Raw genomic sequence first — 22832 nt, 5'->3', positions numbered from 1 at the left:
GAACAATTGTAGGAACAAAACTGACGTACTTCAATAAAGAAATCAGCGTATATGGAATGTGATACCAGATGAAGAAAAAATATTTAAATCGATTGATAGCATGATAGACTAAGACAAAAGCGTAAAATGCGAACAGAAATCATAAATTCCCTCAATTTTCCCGGTATACTCTTGCAAAAATTCTTCTCTTAACATAGAAGCGGAAATATTAAACTGAAAAAAGGCAAGACAAATTCATAACTCGAATTCCACTTCTTTAATTTACTTTTCATTCAGCAATAAAACGCTGGTATTTTCGACAAGATTATCCTACAGTATGCATAAAAATAAAGCACAAGAGGAAACATTCGAATGTTGCGAAGTGACTTTAAAACACTTGTGTGTCTTGCGCGAACAACTATATGTGGCGTGTTTGCATGTTGGACAACCACAATTCCTATCCGTATTTGCACCCGGAAGCCAAATGCCAAATGCAGTTTATATCAAAATACTTTGAGTAAATTATGTACTAAACTAAACTCCTCCAGAACAGGCCGTGAAGGCCCAACGATACCAACCGGCCGCCGTGTCATCCTCAGCCTACAGGAGTCACTGGATGCGAATATGGAGGAGCATGTGGTCAGCATACCGCTCTCCCGGCCGCATGTGTTTCCGAGACCGGAGCCGCTACTTTTCAATGAAGTAGCACCTCAGATTGCCTCACAAGGGCTGAGCGCACTCCACTTGCCAACAGCGCTCGGCAGACCCAATGGTCACCCATCCAAGTGCTAGCCCAGCCCGATAGCGCTTAACTTCGGTGATCTGCAGGGAACCGATGTTACCACTGCGGCAAGGCCGTTGGCAAATAGGATACTACACAAATGAAATGATTTTAATTGCACTTTTCTTCCAATACAAAAACGAGTGGAAAAAGGAGAAGCAAAGTGAGTTCTTTCCAGTTTGTCTCAAAATTTTCAGCTGTCTTCAGCCCAAAATTTGGCTTGGGCTGAACATTACTTTACTGTCACTGTTCCTAGGAATTTTATCTCTATTCATCCAACTTTACCTATCTGTAGTTATAACTTCTATACCTATCTTTCAGGTTGTAGCATTTCTTCTCACTCTGAAAAGGCATCATCCGATTATGTGCAGCATTTTGTCCAGCATGTGGAACATCATGGTGCAGGTTCTGAAAGTGTAGTAATTACTCGGAATCAAATAACAGAACCGACGGTCCTTTTTTTCGCCCACCACCACCGGCTCCAGCCACCAAGGCCATGTTCCAGTGGTTAGGAGTCTGTCAATGTAGGAGTAACAGTCCGTCTGTCTACTCCTGTCTTTGAACTTCCACAATGGACTGACACTGGTGCCCAAAACTGGTCGTGGTGATCTGAAATGAAAGTGCAGCTGGCACCCCGGTTGACTGGACGATTACGTCGTTCCAGGAAAATACAAGTAAAGGACGTGGAACGCGGTATTTATCTTAGGAACTCACATGTTTATTCAGGCGTAGAGTTACAGTATTCAATATGGCATAGTAGCGCCTCGAAATATATGTAATGCTGTCTTCTTGTATGGAGTCAAGAAAGCTAAACACGACTGGCTCAGTTTCGTCGGACAAAACAAGCAAACGACAGCAGCGATACAACCCCCCTATCCGTAAAATATTTTCATGAAACGATACACGTATCAAAGGGCGCTCAATGGAAGAAAGGCGATGTAGTACTTCTGTTTAGTTTCGGGTGAGATTATGTTATTTCATGACTGTGTTTTTCAGGTAGTTTCCTGTCTCAGAGGAGTTGTATCGCTGCTGCGGTTTTCTTCTTTAGTCTGACGGAATTGACACAGTCGTCTTTCGCTTTCTGGGCACCAGACAAGAAGGACGCATTAGATACACCATCTGATGAGAAGTATCCGTACATACCTACGTAATGCGAAAGTGACCACCAGATGTCACGGCAGGCCGCCCCGCCATTATAAAAGGATACAGGAACGATTCCGTTGTCAGTAAAGAAGCAATAAGAGCGGAGTGGATTGGCCAGGAGAGCTCGGTGATTTTAAGTGTGGACTGCTCGTCGCATGTCACAAGAGTAACAAATGAATCAGTTATGTTTCAACCATTCAAAAGCTGCCCAAGTCGACAGCTGATGATGTGGTTGTGAAGTGGAAATGAGAAGAAACAGCTAACCAAGACCAGACATATCTCAAGTACAGGCAGGGAGGGACGGTTGAGCATTGTGGAGGGTGGTTTTAAATTAGTGGAAAGGATCACTCGTGAGATCCAAAGTACTACCAGCAATTCAGCAGGAAGCATTCTAGGCCACTACCCACGCAACTAGCGCCTGAGAGGAACGACGCCAATTGACTACATTCAACGACAATGAGGTCACAAGCCATATCCTCCTTATTTATTACGTCATTATGACGTTATATACCATGACTCCATTTAATGATGTCATCATGCCCCTACCCCCTACCCCTCCCTTCCGGCTCCAACCCCATCCTATCTCTTTTAATTGGAATCTACAATTTTACCTCCCATTAAAATGAATCAATAATCACTGCCCAGTTTTTTAGCAGCCAATAAAATGTATCAGCCAGTCACAAGTAGCTACAGTGGCTCTGCTCAAGGAATCTTAATTTTTTACGCCATCTTCAAAGGTATTTATAAAATGTTACGTAATGGGCGTAAACTGCAATACGCCTGTACCTAAAATACGTCATTCAGCACGCACGCACACATGCACACAGACACACAGACACACGCACACACACTCACACATACCCTACAGTATTTCCAAAATATTACCTAAGCATCTTCACCTCGTTTTTGTAGATTGATACTGTTCATCACCCATTGGAAAATCGACTTTGCTCCAGGCCCTAGCGTCAAAATCAGTACCTGCTCTGGTAACGGCTCTTGAGGAAGAATGGGCTGCCATCCCCCCCATAGACTTTCAGACACCTTATTGAAAGTTTTCCCAACAGACTTCAAGCCATCATAAAGGTGAAGGGTGTAAACACCCCACACTAATAGTAGTAGGACTACCTTCGTGCGGGATCACTCTGCATTGTTGCCAAATTTCTTCAAGATGTTAGCGATGACGTCATCCAAGATGGCGGAGTATAGACTTGGTAACAGCACATGACGTCATTCAAGATGGCGGATTTTGGCGGGGAAATAGATCAATTGGGCTACATCCACTAACCAAACGCCAATAAAAATGATGGGAAATTTGAATTTTGGCGGGAAAATAGGTCAATTATGCTATGTCCACTAATCTAACCTTCTGGAAAAAAATGGCGCCAAATTCAAATTCCAACATGATAATGTGTCAAAAACTGTACTTCTATTTATTATTATTATCATTTATTATTTATTCAAGATGTCTATTTTCGGTGAGAAGAAAGCCATTTACGTTTCATCCAGAACAAAACTCTCTCACAAGTTCAAATTCCAACACAATAATCGATCACATGTACGAAATAGTCAACATCCTACGAACTTTGATTGCCACTTATGTTTTTTCACTGCTAACCTATCAAAATCGCGTCAAATAATAAACTGCACTTATGCTAACCTAATTCACATTCTCTGATTTTGCAAGGAAAAAAGGACTGAAGTCTTTATTTCAAGCAGTACAGTCATCACTTGTTCTCCTACAGACTTAGTACACATCTTCGAGATGGCGACACCCAATGCGCTCGCCACTAGGTCCAGACTCCAACTGACTTAGTTAAAATCGTCGCCAGCAGAGCAGGCTACCCCTGGCGCCACCGGTCAGTGGTAGCCCACCACTGGTCCAGCGGCCGCTCGGACCACGCGGGTCCAGCGGTGTAAACATGTTTTGCTCGTTCGAACCTGCTGATTCTGACGTCACAACGGCAGGTTGTCCGTTCACCACGTGTATTCGTCCCTCCCACACGTTTCGCGCCAAAATTGTTCGCCTGAGGGTGGAACCTTCCCGCAACGTCACAACGGTCGGTTAGCGATCCACCACGTGGTTTTCTTGGTGGACAAAGAACACGCTTGGTGCCAAAGTTGTTTGCTGGAGAGCGGAATCTGCCCTGGCGTCACACAATTGCCGGCCCATCATGTGGCGTGATTGACAAAGAACGCTTTCGCTAAATTAACTGACTCAAGATCGTCTGCTGTCTTGCACGCGCATTATAACCGGACACGCGCTGCGCTGCCTCCCCCGCAGGCCTCCGACCGCTTACGTCACACAACCTCGATCGCCACCTCCATACACACGTCGGACATAGTCTTCTGTAAATATGCTAACACCCACATGGCAGTTTAGAATGTGACATAGAGGTCGAAGTCGTGGCAGAAAAAAGAAATGATTGGCAGTGTACAAAGCGCGTTAGAAAACAGTGCTTCAAACAAGTAAACAGGGCCATAGTGGGCGTTTCTTGCGATTTACAGTATAGTACGTGGGATACGATCATTCTCCTAGAGTAGAGGTGATGAAACTTAAAACTACCCTCTGTAGTGTACCAATAAGTGTGTATTTATTAGGTTTGTTCGACCCAGGGAGCAGTAGCAGCAGCAGTTTGAGGGACAAATTCAGTGAGGGGCGAAGTATGCCGTTAGGGCTGCACATTGTGCTATTCTGGGAAGCATTGTGAAACCTCCTTCTCTCTATATCTCCCTCTCTCTGTCTCTGTCTCTCTCTCCGCGCTGGACCCCCAACGCAGCTTTGTGTCAGTGCACGAGTAATGGCGTCTATATGAGTTCTATATTGGATGAAGTTTTTCGAGCTTCTAGAGTTCAGCTTCTATAGTTCAGTCTGCTGGGGTGGGGTGGGGGTGGGGGGTAGATAATAACGATGAAAGGATGTTGGGCTTATAGATTTGAATGGATGTGGATCTGTAGTACCTGTATGTAGTTTGGGGACGCACCACAATGCTCGCATTTCCGTCGACTTGTCAAAACACGGTCCTGTCGCAGTAACTCGCGCTACTGTCGTGAGTATCTACGGAAGTAGGTAGAAGGACTATGAAACTACCACCAGGCGCTAAATGGTTAGACGTCCACGACTCTTCACAGAACGTGGGGTTCGGAGGCTCGTCTGCTCTGGAATGTAGGATAGACGGTGACCTGTGGCGTCTCTGCCAATAGAGCACAATGCTGGTGCACGCACAAGTGTTTCGGAGATCACCGTGCATCGCACATTCTTGAACATACAGTAGTAGACTACTCTTGCGTGTTCACATATTGGCCCAACAACATCGTCAATTACTATTGCCCTGGGATTAGGACCATCGGGATTCGACGGTCGATCAATGGAAACTTGTTGGCTTTTCGGGTGAATCACGTTTTTGCTGCACTAGGTTGATGGCTGTCTCCACAGTCATCATCGAAGTGAACAGCGGCTCGAAACGTGCAGCGCGTCACGGACACAGGCTGGAGGGAGCAGTATTATGCTTTGGGAGACATTCTTCTGCACTTGGAAGGGGCCTGTGGTAGTAATCTAAGACACGCTGACAGCTGCGAACCACCTACATCGCTTCATGCTAGATGTCTTTCCGACAGCGATGTCATCTTTCAGCCGGCCGGTGTGGCCAAGCGGTTAAAGGCGCTACAGTCTGGAACCGCGTGACCGCTACGGTCGCAGGTTCGAATCCTGCCTCGGGCATGGATGTGTGTGATGTCCTTAGGTTAGTTAGGTTTAAGTAGTTCTAAGTTCTAGGGGACTGATGACCTTAGATGTTAAGTCCCATAGTGCTCAGAGCCATTTTTTTTTTGTCATCTTTCAGCAGTATAATTGTCCTCTGTCTCGGAGAGAGAACCGTTCAACAGTGGTTTTAGGAGAATTATAGTGAACTGACGATATCTTGGCTACCAGATTCGCCAGATGTAAGTCCTATGGAACCCATATCGGACGCTACTGGGCACCACCACCGTGTACGCAAATCTGCGGCCCGTTATTTGCGCGAAATACATGACCTGTGCGTAGATAAAATGGTTCAAATGGCTCCGAGCACTATGGGACTTAACATCTATGGTCATCAGTCCCCTAGAACTTAGAACTACTTAAACCTAACTAACCTAAGAACATCACACAACACCCAGCCATCACGAGGCAGAGAAAATCCCTGACCACGCCGGGAATCGAACCCGGGAACCCGTGCGTGGGAAGCGAGAACGCTACCGGACGACCACGAGATGCGGTGTGCGTAGATATCTAATGTAATATATACCTCTATAAAACTACCAGCAAACTATCGGATCCCTGATACGCAGAATTAGTGATGTATTTCGTTCCAAAGGCGGACAAGCAATCTAATAAGCAGGTGATCATAATATTTTGGCTCAGCAGTGTATGTACACCTTCCACCCATCAGCTTTCCCTTCTTTGCTTAGGACTGGGTTTCCATATGAGCTCTTCATAATCATGCACCTGCTTCTCCTTTGTCCAAGGGTCTCTTTAATTTTCCTGTGAGCGGTATCTATCTTACCTCAACCGTATTTGGTTGTAAATCCTTATATTTATCTTGTAGCCATTCCTTCGTAGCCATTTTGCGTTTCCTGTAAATTTCATTATTTAGATGTTTGTATTCCCTTTCGCCTGCTTGATGTGCTGCGTTTTTACATTTTCACCTTTCATCAGCTAAATTCAATACCTCCTGTGTTATCCAAGGATTTCTACTGGGGATTGTCTTTTTATCTATTTGATGGCCTGCTTTGTAACAGGCATGTGTGGGTTGTGCAGTCATCCTGCTGACATTCATAGAGTTTGTGTTGCCACTCAGTGTTTATTATTAAGATCAGGCACCGTCGGTGCAGCCTCATGGGTCAGGCTTGAAAATGAACTTGTAAGGGTTCTAAACTTGTCGTCTAATAAATAACTGCAGCCATTAATAAACGCTTTAAGGAATTTAAATAAAGTTGCTGTTCCCGTCAACGACATGTTGAAACTGAAGAATCCGACAAGTTTGTTTTTCTCACTTGGAGTGTTGCTCTCGAAGTTCGTACTTCACACTGGTGCTAGTGATCGCTATTTCATTTAACTCTCTCCACACAGAGTCGGACACTGACTTCTGTTGTGCAACCATCTGCATCCTTTGCTTTTTCTAATCTTAAGAATTAGCTTTCGGTATAGCACTCAGCCTGATTGCTAATAAATATTGTAAATAAGACCGCTGCGTCGCTTGAGTTCCCTGCTGCGAGCATCCTGTCAAGACCCAAAATCTGCTCCTCTCGTGGGCACCCTGTATGACAATGTTGGGCGCTGACCCAAGCAATAAACCTGGCTTCCCTGGAAGTTTGTCTTGCAGCATTTGCTCCTGGCCGCTTGGAAATTGTAGACTGTCCTCGGCCCCCAGTCTTTCCTCTGTTCTGTGTTAGGACACGAGAATCCTTTTTTAAGGACAAAAACTTCGCCTTTACTTAAAAATTAGCATACCTTTTTGCATATGTTGGCCTCCGTAGCTCTGTGATTAGCGTGCCTGGCTGCTATGTGGAGGATTCAGGTTTCGATTCCCGTTACTGCCAATTATTGTTCCTTTATGGGAGGACCGGAACTGGGTGAACTCAGCCTGGTGAGGCCAACTGAAGAACTTTTTGGGTGAGAAGCAGCGGCTCCACGGTCTACACAGCCGACAAAGGTTGGGAGAGCGGTGTGCAGAACCACATAGCCATCCATATCGCTTCCAAGTGACGCCATTGGCAGAGGTAGACCTCCTATATAACAGGTTGAATCGTCCATCATGTCTTCCACATCTCTGAGGAGTCAAAATTGTTTACCTTGTGGGTGTTAACCTATTAACGCAACTTTTTACGCAATTTCTTATAAAATATTTGACATTGCATGTATGAAGTAAACCAAACAGTAAATCATGTGATAGAGATATTTAGAATGTCCTTTTCATATAACAGAAAAATTGAAATGCAATATTACATGTCTATAGAAACGTAGGCTTGGGACTTGCGTGAGAGTTTGTAAATATTAAATGTAAGTTAAGAACTCGGTACCAATGGCTTCAAATATTGGTGTTATGCAGTAACAACCTGTGGCTATTTATTAGTTTTGCCGGTATATATCCACTTTTGAAAGAGTTGTTTATTTTTTATTCAAAAGGGGGTACTGTAAGAAATGCTACATTTTAATTGTATACAGAGGTGGGGAAACTATAGTTTCATCTTACAGTGAAACGAATTTTTATCAATAGTTTAATCTATCATTTAACCAGTATTAATCTTACATAATTAATAGTAGGTTTATTGCTTGATGAGCTGCGGTAAAAACTTTGAAGGTTATGTTCCTTGTACAGGTTCCCTCACAATGACCAATCCGCTATAAAAATATATCCATTATCACTCGATCTACCGTGCCTATGTAAGAAATGGGGTTAAGTATTACTCCGTTTGTGTATGTATGTTAGATAAGACGTACAAATAAATCAAAAATATTCTTCTCCACCTTGCCAACTCCGAAAATGTCTCAGGAATCGAAAAATTTTGAGACTAACTGCTTCAGTACAGTTTTTGACTGGGCAGAAACGCAATTGCATACAGCTGGTTTCATTTTTATAGCTACTTTTGTGAACGTATGTTTACAATACACAACAGAGCGCCGGGTGGTTCCCAGTTGTCTCTCCGGCCGTCTATGGCCTATCTTTTTCTTCATTCAGGGCCACTTGGAAATAAATCTAAAGATGCGAAAAACATTTTTACAATAGTCAGTGCAGTTCACAGCTGAGCAGCCACCCATATGTATAGCGAATTCTTCAATACATTTAATTAGAGATCTCCACTTGCTTCGAGACCCGTATGTGAACAAGTATGAATATATTATATTTTGGGAAAGACATGGACGAAAGTTTCAGCTCAGATTATAAGGGGTTTCGGCAGAGGATGACACTCGTTTGCTACTGACTCATCCGTCACGTGCAGAACATGGAGCTTTGCTTTTATATATATATATATATATATATATATATATATATACTCCTGGAAATTGAAATAAGAACACCGTGAATTCATTGTCCCAGGAAGGGGAAACTTTATTGACACATTCCTGGGGTCAGATACATCACATGATCACACTGACAGAACCACAGGCACATAGACACAGGCAACAGAGCATGCACAATGTCGGCACTAGTACAGTGTATATCCACCTTTCGCAGCAATGCAGGCTGCTATTCTCCCATGGAGACGATCGTAGAGATGCTGGATGTAGTCCTGTGGAACGGCTTGCCATGCCATTTCCACCTGGCGCCTCAGTTGGACCAGCGTTCGTGCTGGACGTGCAGACCGCGTGAGACGACGCTTCATCCAGTCCCAAACATGCTCAATGGGGGACAGATCCGGAGATCTTGCTGGCCAGGGTAGTTGACTTACACCTTCTAGAGCACGTTGGGTGGCACGGGATACATGCGGACGTGCATTGTCCTGTTGGAACAGCAAGTTCCCTTGCCGGTCTAGGAATGGTAGAACGATGGGTTCGATGACGGTTTGGATGTACCGTGCATTATTCAGTGTCCCCTCGACGATCACCAGTGGTGTACGGCCAGTGTAGGAGATCGCTCCCCACACCATGATGCCGGGTGTTGGCCCTGTGTGCCTCGGTCGTATGCAGTCCTGATTGTGGCGCTCATCTGCACGGCGCCAAACACGCATACGACCATCATTGGCACCAAGGCAGAAGCGACTCTCATCGCTGAAGACGACACGTCTCCATTCGTCCCTCCATTCACGCCTGTCATGACACCACTGGAGGCGGGCTGCACGATGTTGGGGCGTGAGCGGAAGACGGCCTAACGGTGTGCGGGACCGTAGCCCAGCTTCATGGAGACGGTTGCGAATGGTCCTCGCCGATACCCCAGGAGCAACAGTGTCCCTAATTTGCTGGGAAGTGGCGGTGCGGTCCCCTGCGGTACTGCGTAGGATCCTACGGTCTTGGCGTGCATCCGTGCGTCGCTGCGGTCCGGTCCCAGGTCGACGGGCACGTGCACCTTCCGCCGACCACTGGCGACAACATCGATGTACTGTGGAGACCTCACGCCCCACGTGTTGAGCAATTCGGCGGTACGTCCACCCGGCCTCCCGCATGCCCACTATACGCCCTCGCTCAAAGTCCGTCAACTGCACATACGGTTCACGTCCACGCTGTCGCGGCATGCTACCAGTGTTAAAGACTGCGATGGAGCTCCATATGCCACGGCAAACTGGCTGACACTGACGGCGGCGGTGCACAAATGCTGCGCAGCTAGCGCCATTCGACGGCCAACACCGCGGTTCCTGGTGTGTCCGCTGTGCCGTGCGTGTGATCATTGCTTGTACAGCCCTCTCGCAGTGTCCGGAGCAAGTATGGTGGGTCTGACACACCGGTGTCAATGTGTTCTTTTTTCCATTTCCAGGAATATATATATATATATATATATATATATATAGGGACTATATGAGAACTCTTATTCTAAACTAGCTTAGCGCCCGCTGTTTCGCTCGCGTAGACTGTATGGTCTGTGCAGATCTTTATCGTTTTTGTTTAACTGGATTTCTATGTTGTTCACAAACTGCAACATCTTGTAAATTTTTCACGCTAATTAAGACAATAGCGGCATGGTCTTTTCCGAATGTACTTCTGACCGAAAAGCGATTATGTTAGCTGCAGTCGGAGGCCTTTGTTAACCCTGCCTTTCGAGTTCTCGTGCCGTAGTTCTCGTGATGATATTTCCACAGAAGCTTTCATCTCTTATCACATATTTCCTTAGATGATTAATACCAATTCTCATAGATTGAGATTTAAAAATGTTTTGATGTGACGACATAATTTCATAAAAATTTTAATCTCCTATTTCACCCCTTTAGTGACTGACTTTGCAAAAATGCTGAAGTTGATCGAGTAACCAAATACCAATTTTCGTAGTTCTATCTTCAAAATTGCCTTTAAAGTGACATATTTTCAAAAAACTTTTCATCACTTACTTCATCGCCTTAGGTATGGAATTTCGAACTATTCGTTACTAAACGATGTCTTCAGTATTAGATCAACACCCTCCCCAATTTCTATCCTTAGTGGTTTAGCCTGGATGATGATGCGTCAGTGAATCAGTCAGGCCCTATTTCACCCCATTAGGGGTTGAATTTCGAAGAACGCTGAAACACGTAGTTTTTTATTTCTAACTGGGAGATCACATTCCAATTTTTACCGATTTAGCTTTAAAAGTGCTTTCGTAATGAAATATTCTCAAGAAAGCATTTCATTACCTATTTCATCCCCTTAACGGCGGTTGAATTACCAAAAAGACTGAAACATCTTTTTTTAATTTCTAACCTAGAAGCCAAATACCAATTTTATCCGTTCAGATACTACAGGAGTTTCTGCATAGTGAGATTTAATACTATTTCTTCCTGTGCTTCAGGGAACTGCGAAATTTTTAAGGAGAGCATTAGCATGTTGTTGTGGACAGTTCGTAGTTTCTCGCGTATAGTCTGCAATTTCGTTGTGCGAGTCAAATATCACGTGATCGTTCGAGCAGGCTCGATACCGATTCGAGCGCTGCTGCGCATCGGAGAATCCCGAGATCTTTTCGAACGCTAGTCTTGTTTGCCCAGCTCTACACGTTGCACCTCGCGGCTGCGAGTACGGAACAAGGCGCTCACGAGCTTTCGAGAGAATCTGAAGCGTGAGATGACCGGTCGTGTCAGCGGCTCCAACGCCAATACTGCATAATGGACGCGGGCGGCGTCGACAGTGAGGCATTCCGACAGAGGACTGGCGGCAAAACGGCCTCCGGCTGCCGCGGCCAGGGTCCGGGAACAGGGCTCCTGGAGGCGGAAGGCCGGAGGAGGGGCGGCATCTGGGAGGCGGGAGGCGGGAGGCGGGAGGCGGTCTGGGCCCAGAAATCCAATCCAATTTGAAATATGGGCCCTGCCGTGCGCCAGTTGCCGGCACAATGGCAGCGGAGGCTTCTTCTGGCCGCCGTGCCGCCCCCGTGGGGGCGGTAGAGGCTGTGCCCCCCCCCCGCTGCTCGCCACGGACCCGCCCGCCCCCCTGTCGCCCACAGACCAGCGGGTCCAGAAAGGCCTGTTGCGTTGCTTCCGCCACCCTATACCGCCCCTGTTGCTTCTCAGAGTGGGTTCTACAGTCACGCGGAACAAAACGCTGCACTGTGTTCATCATAGGAATAAACCTGATGTAAACATTACATTCGGTATTGTTGTATCGTCATTAAATTTTGTTTCACGTGGAGCGGAAGCTAAGCTGTCTGGAGTACAGTCAAGTACGATAGTAAGGACACGCTGTATGCTGTGCGCTAGAAGCACGGCAACTAAGCGACAATACTGGACAACACCTCTAGCGGCGCAACTATCTTGATTAACGCTGGCCATCCAGCTGGTCCAACTAATCTGGAGTGATGTAAGCAGGTGAATTTACGACGTAAACAAAACGACAAGAGTAACAATATACCTTCGAATGCCATTTAATTTTTAAAGAGAATGAAATATTCGGCAAAATTTCCGCTGTTTAGGGAACCAGACGGAAAGCATAACATGCTCTCGCTCTTGGCTGTGCATTGTAATTAAAAACAAGTGATGAAAATGACTAATTTAAACACAGTGATTTTTATACGTGAGACATGTGTGACATAAAAGTGTATTGTACCTTATAGTTAAATACTGAAGCCATTGAGCCGGTCGTTGTGGCCGAGCGGTTCTAGGCGCTTTAGTCCGGAACCGCGCTGCTGCTACGGTCGCAGGTTCGAATCCTGCCTCGGGCATGGACGTGTGTGATGTCCTAAGGTTAGTTAGGTTTAGGTAATTCCAGATCTAGGGGACTGATGACCTCAGATGTTAAGTCCCATAGTGCTTAGAACCATTTGAAGCCATTGAAGGTATTTTTTGAAGTCAGACGTCTGGTAATCTCTGAACTCTCTAACGGTTCTCTTTTAATATTCTGTATTGGTTTTATACTTTTTGATACTACATAAGATAAGAGGTTAGCATTAATTATTTTCTTTACGTAGGTGAGAACGTTAGAAGCAGAGTATCTTTGTTTTCAGTTTAAATGAGCGCCAGGCTCCCTACGAGATTATCTTAACTGGTTTTCATATAATACAGTCAAGGCCAAAGTTCACAGATCAGCGACAAATGGTATCTCTGAAAGTATTTGAACTCTCGCAAAATTAACTCATGGAACTGTTCAGGTTTAATTAAATAATATTTTTAAATGATTTTACCACTTCTGCTCTTGTGGAAAGCTGTAAGAAAAGTTAATATTAAGTACGACGCGTAATGGTGGCCAATTGTTGCCAGTCAGCGATCATTGCTTTCGTCTTCTTGATAGTTTTACACATATATTTCCATCAATAACCTGATACACATCTTTTTTATCGTCTAGTCGAAAGAACTAAAAGAACATCTGCTAGCGTTCAATGCTACACAAAATATCTATCTAACAATAGTAACATGAGAATCAGAAACAGCGGAAGAACGATTAACAACTACTTTTCCATCTTCTATAGTTATACAAAGATATAAACGTTTTATTTCACTCTATTCTTTACTGCGATATTGTTTATAATCGTTATTGTCTTTCCCACCATCGTATCGACCTTATATTTTTTGTAAATAAATTTTTTTTTCACAGTTGACTTTCAGTCTGGTCTGTTTGATCTTATTCATTATTTTTATACACACTTCACACGCATTATTCTTATACATCGGAAAAGGGACACTACAACTCCTTCCACATCCGATTTCTAGAACTAAATTTCAGCACTCTACCCGTCATGTGCTACATCATAAGGAGTCGATCAACAGCAGTATCCACGAAGTCATCTAGGCGCTACATTTTCTCCTTCTATTATGACGTGCCGCTGTGTATCTCGCCGTCGTCCGGCAGTGACGTGTGACAAACCTTCGTGGACTAGTTTAAATACGTCTGGCAACTTATTTGTCTTGTTATTTATCGCGACAAATATGTTAATTCAGTTCTTTTGAATTCATGCTGCAACAGTAAAAAAGCAGCATTTGTATGGTGTACTCGATGCTATGAAAACTGCTTTCAACGTTTAAACGACGCTTACCACTCTCGCTCGTGCGAGACCACATCTGTGGCGTAAAACAGTGGACATCATCCAAACAAAGAGTGTTTTATTTCTCATTTTGCCCTAAAAATTGGATTTCTTATGCTTTCTTAATTGAAACATACTTTATGGACAATCTTTTAAAAACTATTGTTAATTAATAATTTACATTTTCAAAGAAATCTGGAATTTTGCTTGTAATATGGAATTATAAATGGGAAGACGTGCATTTTTCATTAAACATTGTGATAAGAAATATGTTGACTAGCATATGTTCAATGAAATTAGCATTTAAAATATGTAGGTATTCTAAAGTGAACGAAAAAGAAGAAAACGGAAAACCGTTGTGAGATTTGGACCATCGATCCATGGTCTGCAGCGATTTACCATCCTACAACGCTCCCGATTCAGTTATGCATGCCGTCAGAAACTTGTAACTGAAGTAAAACAAGTTACTCGATAAACTTAAAAGCTGAGCTTCCTCTGTAAACATGTGAAAAACATTAAGAACAATCTGTTCCACGACATTTTTTAACTGTGTGCCAAGTGCGTGTTTTACTACGGAGCAGGAATTAGCGACAGCCCTTTTTTCACTCTAAGTATTAACAGCGCAACAATCAGAGGACAACAGTACAGAGACTCCGACTGTACACGATTTTTTAAATAAAAACACATAGCTAAAGGATGATTAAGGAAAACGTTGATCGCTGCTAATACATTAGAATATCTTAAAGTTCCGTTTACCGTAATATAGTAATAAAATATCTAGTACATAAGTAGGACCTACTTCCAATAGCGTAACAAAACCAGTGTACGTGTGCTACATCTGCTGACGAATCATCGCGTTTGTGTTTGTTTACATGAAGTTTATTCCTATGATGAACGAATAGGTGGAGAGAAAGCCTAAATGTTAACATTCTGCAGGAAAGCACTACGCTGGATAAATCCGAACTCTACAGACATAATTTTGGGGTTGTTGAGAGACAGAAATTGTGTACCCCATCTGTCAGCATCTAGGGTTATCTCATGATCAAATCTGAGAACGCTTTCTAAATGTTTACGAATCGTACACCTGAGGCGGGTGGTGAAAATCACTGGGGTATACACCGCGTCGGGTGTGAAATGGTTCAAATGGCTCTGAGCACTATTGGACTTAACATCTGAGGTCATCAGTCCCCTAGAACTTAAAACTACTTAAACCTTAGTAACCTAAGGACATCACACACATCCATGCCCGAGGCAGGATTCGAACCTGCCACCGTAGCGGTCGCGCGGTTCCAGACTGAAGCGCCTAGAACCGCTCGGCCACCCCGGCCGGCGTCGGGTGTGAGAAACGGCCTAAAAACCGCATCCTGTTCGGATGACATACCAGCCCTTGTCGCTAATACCGAGGACGGATGCGGTCCAGGGTCGACGAGCCTTCCCTTGTCCAGAAATTGAGCGATTCAACACGCTCGGCTGTCCGGGCGTGTTGGATGCTGTTCAGTGTTTTTGAGTATTTTGATTTAAAGATCTCATCGTCTTCGGTGGCTCGTTGCGGAGTAACTGCGTTCATTTGATTTCTTATTCCCTTTACCTTTTTCTATGTATAGAATTGTAGCTAATACATCTACATTAGCTTCTACACTGGTGTCCAAAATCAAAGCAACAAACGGAAATTTTACAAGGTTGCATTTATTTTGCCACAAAACAGTATGAACAGGTAATAGTAACGTAAAAACAATGTACAGAACACAGAACGTAAAGGACTGCAACATGCATAACAGTTTGAAACGTCCCCTTAGAAAAATTTATAAATGACAGTGCTGGAAAACCTCTACGTTATTTGATTTTCAAACAGCTGAGCAAAACTCAATCTACTCACACAGTTTTCTCTTTACTTATTCTGATCAACACTAAACTGACATACAATATTTTTTTTAGCGCAACGTAATCTGACTTTCAATAATCTCTACAAAAGAATGGCCCTGACTAACAATAACCTATACCTTTCATGAATCACTTACAAAAAACTTCGTTACTCGTACTGCAATACAGCGAGCGCCAATACTGCCCATGACATCCAGCCTTACAAATTTCCTTTTTCTGACACACACGTCCAGATCGTCCGCTCTCAAAACTCTCCCATCTCTCTCCCCACATCCACCACTGCTGGCGGCTCACCTCCAACTGCGCAACGCTACACGCTGTTCACATCCAACTGCCCAACACTACACAAGCGAATATGCCAACAATGCCAACCAGCCATAGATTGCACACTGCACAGTCAGTGATTTTCATACAGAGCGCTACGTTGCGTTACCAACATAAAAACCTAAACAGCCTACTTACATAGCCCCCATGCTCCCCACAAAAAAATTTACAAATTGTTTTGGGCAGTGCCCAATACAGATTTGAAATTTTTTTCATAGTTACAACAACAAAGATATCAAATGAACACAGTTATTGATACACTGTTGGTCAAAAGCAAAAGTTGTTCTCATAAAGACACTCCTGATCATTTATCACAGTAGTAATTACAGTTTTTTCTCAAAATCTGAGCAGTAAAAGAAAATGCACACGGAAGTAGTAGATTTCCATGTAGTCTAGAAGAAGTGCTGACTCTTGACATGCAGACAGGTAATGGGTCACAACAGATCAAACCCACAGCAGAGTCAGTCGAAGTTTTGAAGAATATTGGTAGGTAGGTCATCACAGAGGAGACCCACTGTAGTTGTGGTAGAGAGTATGGTATTAGTGGGCAACTAGAGGTGCAAACCCACTGCAGTCCTTGCAGAGATAATGGTACTGGTGGGCCATAAAAGGTGCAGACCCACTTTAGTCCTTGTAGAGATAGCCAGCAGCCATCTGTTGCGACTGTGAGGGTGCAAAATCACCATTGAAGAATCTTGTGGACAATATAGTAAGTCCATACACCACTACTTGTGCACTCACAAACTTTTTGGAATGTCCTTAGAACCAGCAGTGCTGTTAACCACTCCCTTGCTGAATTATCAACAGACATGCAAGCACTAACAGTCCCCTTTTTTTCACATATTGTGCATATACTATGACCAACAAAAACGTGTGCAGTGTAATGAAACTTAATTTGAAGAAGTGGTGTCTATATAATTACAAATTTACGACATAAGAATACAATTACAAAGGTACAAAATACGTCATTAAAGAACATAATAATACAGATAACATTTGTAGTAGTACAGGCTGTACAAAAGAATAGAAATAAACATATACATTAGTGTTACAGGAATTATGACATAAGTAAATAAAGAAAAAAAATGAGAAGAGCTTTCGAATCATTAACTTCACACATGAGCATTAAAACAAAACAGAAGAAATAATGTCTAAACATCTTTACAAAGTAAATAACATATTATTAGAAAAATTCTACAACATAACTCTTACCAGATAAACACATAAAGACAGGAAGAACACAAATACACAAAGGCACACAAACACATAGCGGAATAACACAAAAGAAAGGACAGGGTGTCTTTTACTGCAGTATTTATAGTATTTGATTTGCAGACAAAACTTTCTTTACTTCTTGGAGATGTCCCTTGGTTCATCATTTGTTTCCAAAAAAAATCCTTCTTAAACCTATTGTCCCTAAACCGTACTTTTTTGTTCATATCCTCTTTCAAAATAATTATTCTTCATTGTGCACTAATTTTTTCTGCCAAACCTTTTTTTATATAACTTCTAATGCATTTCTTCCAATTCATCGCAACTCATTCTCTTATATATCCTACCCCCTCTTAAGCTAACTTAAATCTACTGAGCTCAGATATATATACTAAGAGATGAGGAAATGCAGCAGCACATAACAAATTAACACAAACAACAATGATAAAAACATGCAAATTGGCAAAGCAAGCAGCAGTATATCTAAATTAGCAAAGCAAATGAAACATTACAACTAATATGAGCCAATGTGCAGCAACAAGAAAAATAAATTAGTAGTAAAACTGGCTTAATACAATGTAAAATTCAGTAGAACTATGCCTGGCAAATGGCAGCAACAAATGCAATAACTTATACCTAAACATGATCTAGGTCAAGCAGAAAAAATATTACAGTAAAGATAGGAAACATCTAATACCTATGTCAGATCTTAACACTAGAGTGATGCATCACAAAAACTTACTCTGCAAAGAAAGTTACCAAATCGTTGAAAAAAATATGTATGCAATTCCTGTGAAGGGAAATCTCTATTTGTGCTCCCTTTTTTTTTAAGAAAGTAGATCATAAAATTATTATTTAATGCATCTGTAGACAGGAAATAGTGATATTAGTACATCTATTAAATTTTATTTTAACCAATGCTGCAGTGCAACTAGAAACTAGATATTAAACAAAATGAGCAAATATATACATAAAGCAAGGCGTGAAACGTCATTCACTAGGCAGTAAAAAAATCTCTTAACTAGCAAGACAATAGACGTAAAATGTTTCTCATCATTTCATTAGGCATTGCAGTAAATATCAGAAATTACAAGCTCCAAAGTGTAATCATATGTTTTCAAGTATGAGTGTGTCGTATTTGTAATGCTTTCTACACAGAAATGTTAATAATAGGGTTGATGGCCTCTCCTTTTTTTGTGTTGTGCCTCTGAAAGGCATGGCTTTTTTTCCAGGTGACTGTCATGTAGCTGGGCGCCTACAGTGCATTACATCAAGGTCACTTAGCTTTCTTACCAAAATATTTACGACAGCAGTTTCCGCTACAGTGACAGTCACATGTAAAAAAATTTCACAGGTCGAAAAATTACAGTAGAAATGCATAAAAACGAAATGTCATGAATAGCAGTGTTGTGATACATTCACGCATGGACATACATGTCGTAACTCTTAAAGTACAATTCTTCGTTTCCAACATCCTTTTTCACAAATCACAGTACCTAACTTCTACTCGTTATTCCTTACCGTGTTACACACATACATATTCGTTGATACTTCTTCAATAGTTCATCATAATAAATATACAGCATAATCAAATTCCTCATATAGCATCAGCTTATTGATCATAAACATACCTCAACAGCATAAAACACATCCTCATCGTAATAATAACATCATAACAGATCAATCACATCTCAAAATCGTCGCAGCTTCTTTCAGTACATTCAAAACCTTCAATAAAGTCATCTACCTCAAATGTACTTCAAAAATCATGACCCCTTACCAAATACAACATTCTAAGCTCTCATAGTATCACAATGGTTCTGAAAAAATATGAACAGTTCACAAAGTACAGACAAAATACAATTTAATAAGTGTGAAGCTATCCAACTGTGTAATTGTGTAAACATGTGTCACTGACATAGTAAAAAAAAAGTCTGTATCTCTGTTAAATAATCAGATAGCTGTGTAATTCTGCGTCAGAGAAATATGGTACCGATGTGTAAAATTGTATAAGCAAACACCATATTAGCTAGGGCTCCTAGCGCTTGCCACACGCTTAGTACACAAAGTAGGCGTGTACCCCCTGAGGACAAATGTAATTATACCCTCAGGTGTTACAGATTACAGCAATGGAATGAAATCTATCACCAAAAACCTTCTTTGTATCTTTGTAATTCAAAAATCTTTAAAATAAAAGTTTTAAGTGCAAAATCAATCAGTCAAATACGTGTACTGTCGGACTAAACTGTGCATATTGTTGTACGATAATCTCTGTCAGTACGTATGGGTAAAAATGTGCCAAGTGTCGTAATCATCGTCGTCCGTAAGAAAAGTTCTGTAGAAGTCAATGTACTTACCTCGTAATAAACAAAAATGAAATGCTAATGGTATAGATATCGTAGTTATTATGTACATTACTGTGATCAAGAAAGTGCAATACTATAACATATTGTTGTGCTGCGGAAAAGGCTGTCTCACGGTAGCTATACCACAAAAGTTACTACTAAAACATATATTACTTTCCAAAAGGATTCAGAAAAACTGTGTAGATATAAAACAGATACAGCGCAAAAGCAGTAATATAAATTTTGTCACTCATTAGTAGCATCGTGATATAATCGTGTAGCTGTCAAACAAACCAAATACTAAGTCATCTATAATCTCTCAGAAAGTACTTTAAATCCAGAATGTATTTTCAAGTAAACCATTAGTAATACTGGTATATGTTCTAAGTATGTAAACCTTATAGTCGTTACGTAATCGTGCAACGAACGAGGAAGAATGTACACACAATAACACTGTGTTGTCAGTTCACTATAACAATGCATTCGTACTCCCTATCTAAATAAGTTCCCTAGGACTTGCCTGTATAGTTGACTTCAAAACATTGTTGCATGTTAACAGTTTCTAAGTGTGACAAAGCGTACTAGTAATGTGAAGTGAAAAATTTTATGGCAAAGACTAAGTTAAAAAGCAGATTATCTCTCAATAAATGGTTTTACATGTGAAAAGTGGTGTAAACTTTTACTCTTCCTAGTACGCAGAGCTTCAGCTTCAATGCAATTATCATGTGGTATACATCGGTAAAGAATGCCCAAATTTTTCTCAAGGTTAGCGTCTATGTTATTTTTCTCTGAGCCAGCTGGCGCACGTGGGTGCCTGCGGTGCGAGTCATTGTCGGTTACCTTTGTTGCCGCGCGTCGTTACTGGTATTTGGAAATCTAACTTCTACAAATTCACCCTGTCGAGAGGGCCCTGACCTGTCTGAATCCCGCCAGTTCTGATTAAATTCTGGTCTGTTGTTAAGATTATATCGTCTGTCGTCATGTTGGTAGTTTCTGTAATATCTTTCTTGTTGGTCACATGGTGGAGAACTTCTCCCTGAGATGTAACTGCGTGCTGGGCTGTTGCATATGAAATTGTTCTGTCTCGCTTGATAATAATTATTTTGGTTCCCATATTATCTGTTTCTCTGAGTGTCTCTGCCATAGTCATTACCGTGGAGAGGTGATCTTTCCCTCTAATTATTACTACTCTGCCAACGGTTGTCATACGGGTGGTGTCCGTTTTGGTCAAGATTTGCGTTGTAAGAATAGCCTTGTCTTGTCCAGTTATTATTTCTGTCATCGCGGAATTATGACAGATGTGACTTGTAGTTGTTGTGTTCCTGTTTTCACATCCCACGATTGTCAGTGTCAATTTACAATTCGTGTAACAGTCCCTGAAAAGCTTCGATGGCATCTTTGCAACGTCCTGCCAAAATAATATGTTGCAAATGTTCAGGCAATATGATTAAACAAATGCGAATAAGTTCTGAGGGGCTGCATGGGTTTGACAGATACTGATTCTTATGCAACATGTCTTCAAAATATTTGACAAGACTGGAAAATTCAGATTGATCGAAATGTTTCATCATTAGGATGCTATGTTTTACACGATCTTGAGCAGATTGAGACCAATATGCTGAGAGGAAGGCATGATAAAATTCTCCTTCACTGTGACAATCGTGAAAGACCAATCGCATTATTACAGCTGGTTCATTCTCAAAGTAGCCACACATAAATTCTAGTCTGTGCTCCAAAGACCAGTTGGGAGGAAAACAATGAGAGAATTGATGAAGCCATGCTTGTGGATGAATGTCGTTGCCGGAATTCTTAAATGTTTTGAATTTACGTGTAGTAATAAACAGCTTATAGTCAAAATCATCATGTCGGCGAGTCGCATATCGGTCATTGTTACGTCGTTTCAGCGGTACCATCTCAAAATTAAGTGTACCTTGCCAATTTCTTTCGTAATTTCCGAAATGCTCTGTGTTATTATTTTGTGGCTGTTACGTATTTGTATATCCCTCTTCCCGTATTGGAGCGCGAGTGTCCTCTGAAATATGTAATTCTTGTATTACCTGTGTCAACTGATCTTGTACTTCTCGGATATCTCTTTTGTACTGTGTATTGATTTGATTCTGATTTTGTTTCAAATTCTTAATTTGTTCATACTCTTCTGTGTCAGAGAAGGCTACCGGTCTTGTGTCATTCAGACCATCATCTACCTTTGTAAATAAATTAGTGAACTGATCCGAAAGTTCGGCTACTTTCTCCGATAGTTAACTGAATTCCTCAGTGTGTTCTTCTGAACCATGTTTCAGAGTGTCCATTTGTGTTGAAATCATATCTACTGTGTCCTTTAAGTTTTCATGAGTTTTTGCAAGTTGTGTAACCGAATCGGTAGATGCAACTGAATCAATTTTAGCTTGCAAGGTGTCATGATTTTCATGAACAACAGTTTGCAGTTCTTTTATGGCTGCTTCGTGATTATGTAATGCATTTTCATGACGCGAAAAAATAGGTTGAAAATTCTCAAAAATTTGTGTTTTTACGTCATTACAAACTTTTTGACATTTTGATTCGATTTTAAGTAACTCAGCATTTAAAAATTCATGTGTGTGTTCAAGCGTGATGTCTAATTTTTGAAGCTGTTGCTGTGTTTGTCTCTGAATTTTGTTTAAGTTGTTGCATTAATTACAATAATAATGTATTAGTGTCTGGAATCTGTTCCTCTATGCTTTTCGGCAGTGCATTTGCACCGGCAACATTCTCATTTTGAAACGCAGAAAATGTGACTTGACTTATTTGAGAAAACGGTGAGGATGCAATACCTGAATCTACAATATTTGCAAGATTGTGTCCTGTCATTTCGGATATCTGAGACGAGCTGTTGCCGATAGATCGATCGATAATGCTTCCCTGTTCACTAATTGTTTCACTGTCTACACCATTATTTGCCACCTGGTCCATTTCCCTATGCACAATTACCAAATTACTACTTTGAATGTCTGTTAATTCATTACACGGTGGTGCTGACAAACTAAGCTCGTCGTCACTATCATTTCTCAATTTACTTTGGAG

The sequence above is a fragment of the Schistocerca cancellata genome, chromosome 1, assembly GCF_023864275.1.
Source record: "Schistocerca cancellata isolate TAMUIC-IGC-003103 chromosome 1, iqSchCanc2.1, whole genome shotgun sequence".
In the NCBI taxonomy this organism is placed as follows: Eukaryota; Metazoa; Arthropoda; class Insecta; order Orthoptera; family Acrididae; genus Schistocerca; species Schistocerca cancellata.
This window is presented reverse-complemented; position numbering follows the sequence as displayed.